Source organism: Bison bison, unplaced genomic scaffold (genome assembly GCF_000754665.1).
Source record: "Bison bison bison isolate TAMUID 2011002044 unplaced genomic scaffold, Bison_UMD1.0 scf7180017864280, whole genome shotgun sequence".
NCBI classification, from domain to species: domain Eukaryota; kingdom Metazoa; phylum Chordata; class Mammalia; order Artiodactyla; family Bovidae; genus Bison; species Bison bison.
In genome coordinates, this window is record NW_011494852.1 from 7,535,363 (window position 1) to 7,540,615 (window position 5,253).

The following is a 5,253-nucleotide window of genomic DNA, read 5'->3' on the forward strand; positions in this document are numbered from 1 at the left end:
GTCATGTATGGATGTGAGAGTTGGACTGTGAAGAAAGCTGAGCACTGAAGAATTGATGCTTTTGAACTGTGGTGTTGGAAAAGACTCCTGAGAGTCCCTTGGACTGCAAGGAGATCCAACCAGTCCATTCTAAAGGAGATCAGCCCTGGGTGTTCTTTGGACGGACTGATGCTAAAGCTGAAACTCCAGTGCTTTGGCCACCTCATGCGAAGAGTTGACTCATTGGAAAAGACTCTGATGCTGGGAGGGATTGGGGGCAGGAGGAGAAGGGGACGACAGAGGATGAGATGGCTGGATGGCATCCCTGACTCGATGGATGTGAGTTTGAGTGAACTCCGGGAGTTGGTGATGGACAGGGAGGCCTGGTATGCTGCGATTCATGGGGTCACAAAGAGTCGGACACGACTGAGTGACTGAACTGAACTGACTGAATCTGCCTTGATTCATGGACCTAATATTCCAGGTGCCTATGTAATATTGCTCTTTACAGCATTGGACTTTACTTCCATCACCCGTCACATCCACAACTAGGTGTTATTTTTGCTTTGGCTCCATCCCTTCATTCCTCTGAATTTATTTCTCCACTGATCTCTTGTAGCATATTGGGCACCTACTGACCTGGGGAGTTCCTCTTTCAGTGTCCTATCTTTTTGCCTTTTCATACTATTCATGGGGCTCTCAAGGCAAGAATACTGAAGTGGTTTGCCATTCCCTTCTCCAGTGGACCACATTTTGTCAGAACTCTCTGCCATGACACGTCCATCTTGGGTGGCCCTACGTGGCATGGCTCATAGTTTCATTGAGCTAGACAAGGCTGTGGTCCATGTGATCAGTTTGGTTAGTTTTCGTGATTGTGGTTTTCATTCTGTCTACCCTCTGCTGGATAAGTTACTTAGAGTTTTCTATAAACACAGTTGAGACATGTATGAAGTTCATTTTTCATTTTCATTTCCCTTTGTTTCCTTCACTTCCCTTATTGCACAGGTTAGGAAGATGACAAAAACAGAAAGATATCCCATGTTCTTGGATTGAAAGAATCAATATTGTTAAAATTGACTATACTACCCAAGATAATCTACACATTCAATGTAATCCCAATCAAATTACCAATGGCTTTTTTCACAGAACTGGAACCAAAAAATTTTTAATTTGTATGGACACCCAAAAAACGTTGATTAGTCAAAGCAATCTTGAGACAAAAAAAACAGAGCTGGGGGAATGAGGTTCTCTGACTTCAGGCTATACTACAAAGGTACAATAATTAAGAGTATGATACTGGCATAAAAATAGACATATCAATCAATGGAACAGGAGAGAAAGCCCAGAGATAAACCCATGCATCTATGGTCACCTAAATGACAAAGGAGGTAAGAATATATTGGACTATATTAATATAATGGAGAAAAGCCTCTTCGATAAGTGGTGCTGGGATAACTGGATGGCTATATGTAAAAGAATGAAATTAGAATACCATCTAACACCATATACAAAAATAAACTCAGAATGGGACAAAAACCTAAATGTAAGACTGGACACTATAAACTCTTAGAGGAAAACACAGGGAAAACACTCTTTGACATAAACAACAGCAAGATCTTTTCTGATCCACCTCTTAGGATAATGAAAATGAAAACAAACAAAAATAAATAAATAAATAAACAGGACCTAATTAAACTTAAAAGCAAAGGAAACCATAAATAAGATGAAAAGAAAACCCTCAAAATGGTAGAAAATGTTTGCAAATGAAGCAACGGACAATGGATTAATCTCTAAAATATACAGACAGATCATGGAATTCAATATCAAAAAAACAAACAACCCAATCAAAAAATGGGTGGGAGACCTAAATAGACATCTCTCCAAAGAAGACATACAGATGGCCAAGAGGCACATGAAAAGATGCTCAGCATCACAAATTATTAGAGAAATGCAAATCAAAACTACAATGAGGTATTACTCATACCAACTGGAATGGCCATCATCCAAAAACCCTACAAACAATAAATGCTGGAGAGGGTGTGAGAAAAGGGAACCCTCTCGCACTGTTGGTGGGAATGCAAACTGATACAGCTACTGTGGAGAACAGCGTGGAGGTTCCTTAAAAAACTAAAACTAGAACTACCTTATGACCCAGCAATCCCACTTCTGGGCACATACCCTGGGAAAACCATAATTCAAAAGGGCACGTGTACCACAATATTCATTGAAGAACTGTCTACAGTGGCCAAGACATGGAAACAACGTGAATGTCCAATGACAGATGAATGGATAAAGAAGACGTGGTGCGTCTATTACACCATGGAATATTAGCCATAAAAAGGAATGAAACCGGGTCATTCGTAGAAATGTGGATGAACCTGAGTCTGTCATACAGAGAGAAGTAAGTCAGAAAGAGAAAAACAAATATATATTAACGCATATATGCAGAATCCAGAAAAAATGGTACAGACGAACCTATTTGCAGGGCAGGAATAGAGACACGAATGTAGAGAACAGACTTGTGGACACGGCAGGCAAAGGGGAAGGTGTGATGAACTGAGAGAATAGTTTTGACACATACACACGATCACGTGTGAAACAGACAGCTAGCGGGAAGCTGCTGTATAACACAGAGCTCAGCTTGCTGCTCTGTGATGACCGAGAGGGCGGTGAAGGACAGGCGAGGTGGGAGGGAGACTCAGAAGGGAGGGGATATACGTGTGCTTAGAGCTGATTGATTTTGTTTTACAGCAGAAACTAACACAACATTGTAAAGCAACTATCCTCCAATTTAATTAATTTTCAAAAGAAGGAGATCTGGTAATTAGGACTCTGCACTTCCATAGCAAGTGGGCGCAGGTTTGATCCTTGGCCGGGGAAGTGAGATCCCACATGCCCCCAGGGTGCCCACCTGCAAAAAAAAAAATTTTTTTTTAATCACACCTTTTGAAGTTGCAAGAGCTGGTGCTGGTGAGGACGGGATGCTGCTGCCTCTAGCGGTGGGCTGAGGTTACTGTGGGGAGGGGGTGGGGGCGGCGGTGGACGGCCATCAGGGTATGAACGCTGGATGTGAAGTAGGAAGGAGTGAAGACAAAGTGGAACCTGGCTGGGGTCTCGCAACCTCCAAGTTCTACAACTTGAGTGACTGAGGAAGTTGGCACCCTGCCGTGGACAGCACACACAGCTGGCCTAGCACTAGGAGGAGCTGAAGGAGGGCACCTGGCATGAGCCAGCAGGGCGAGCCAGCAGATGATCAGCAACGTGGAGCACTGCCCTTCAGAACATATGGCACTACTTCTCTTCCAACTTGTAAATATGGCACAAACGTGCCCCTGACCAAGCCTAACAGGAAACCATTCCGGAAGGGAGCTCTTGGAACCATGGTCTAACTTAGCTAAATTGATATGGTATAAAACCAAGCACAATTGGGACTCCCCTTGGCGGTCCCGTGGCTAAGCCTGCAAGCCGGCAATTCAGGGGCCCCGGGTTCCATCCCTGGTCAGGGAATTAGATCCCACATGCCACAGCTAGGAGTCTGAATGCAACTAAATTGATCCCACCTGTGCAATGCAACTATCAAAGATCCCGTGTGCTGCAACTAAGACCTGGTGCAGCCATTAACTATACATATATTTTAAATAATAGTAAAATAAAAATAGCGGCTTTCCTCATTGGTAAAGAATTCGCCTGCCAATGCAGGAGACATGGGTTCAATCCCTGACCCAGGAAGATTACACACGCTCAGGAGCAACTAAGCCTGTGCACCACAACTGTTGAGCCTAAACTCTAGAGCCCAGGAGCTGCAACTACTGAGCCCATGCTCTGCAACAAGAGAAGTCGCTGCGGTGAGAAGCCCGTGACTAGAGAGTAACTTCCCCAGCTGCAACGAGAGAAAAAGCCTGAGCAAGCAGCCAAAAATAAAATAAATAAAATAATGGAAGCATGGAAGCTCTGGGTACGCCTCACAGACACATACTTTACACCACATATATCTTCCATATCTTCCAGTTGCATTCACTATAATAAAACTGCTATTGTAAGAATAGGAGGGAATATACCATCATCCTTTGTTTAAAAATCAGATCATCGCATTCCTCTACTCAAAACCCTCTGATGGTTTCCTTTCTCTTTTAGGATAAAAGTCAAAACAGTTATACTACCTACAGCACTACACATAAGCTGGCCCTTTAACGCCTACCACTTGCTCTTTCTTGTCTCCCTGCAGCCACCTTGGTTCAACACACCAATAATGGTCCTTCCTCAGTCTCTCACCCTTTCCATCATGGATTATACACATTACTTCCTTCCTCAAGTCATTCCAGACTCTTCAAAACCACAGTTTCAGGGAGGGACCTCCTGACCAGAGTATTTAGAACTGAATCCCTAAGACTTCCCTGGTAGTCCAGTGACTAAGACTCTGCACTCCCAGTGAAGGGAGCCTGAGCTGATCCCTGAATATTCATTGGAAGGACTGATGCTGAAGCTAAGAGTTCAATACTTTGACCACCAGAGCCGACTCATTGGAAAAGACTGATGTTGGGAATGATTGAGGGCAAGAGAAGAAGGAAGGGACAGAGGATGAGATGGTTGGATGGCATCACCAACTCAATGAACATGAATTTGAGCAAACTCTGGGAGACAGTGAAGGACAGGAAAGCCTGGTGAAAAGAGTCGGACACAATTAAGCAACTCAACAATAGGGAACTAGATCACATGCCACAGCTAAGAGTTTGAATGCTGTAATGAAGACTGAAGATCCCTCGTGCTGAAATAAGACCCAGCAAGTAAACAAATAAATATTTTTTAAAAGCTGAATCATTCGGGGCATTCCTTCTCCCTCTCCTATCCAATACTTTTCAACAGAGCACTTAACCACAAACTGAAATACTACAGTATTTCAGTTATCTGTTAACTGTTTATTTAACATTTTCAGTCAATTCCAGTAGAATGTAAATTCCATAAGGACTGTTGTTTTTTCTTGTCATATGTATTACTATATCCAATATCACCTATAAAATGACTGACATACAGTAAGGAATCATTGAATATTCTGGATAAAATGAATGAATAAATGAAAGAAGGAACTGAAAGTGGAGCTCCACCTTCTCTATCTGATCTTTTTTTTTTCATTTTTGGCTACACCCTGCAACACGTGGGACCTCAGTTCTCTGACCAGGGATGGGACCTGTGGCCCCTGCATTGGTAGGCAGAGTCTTAACTCCTGGACCACCGGAAAGTGCCTGATCTTCAAATGAAGCTTACTTGTTATTAACG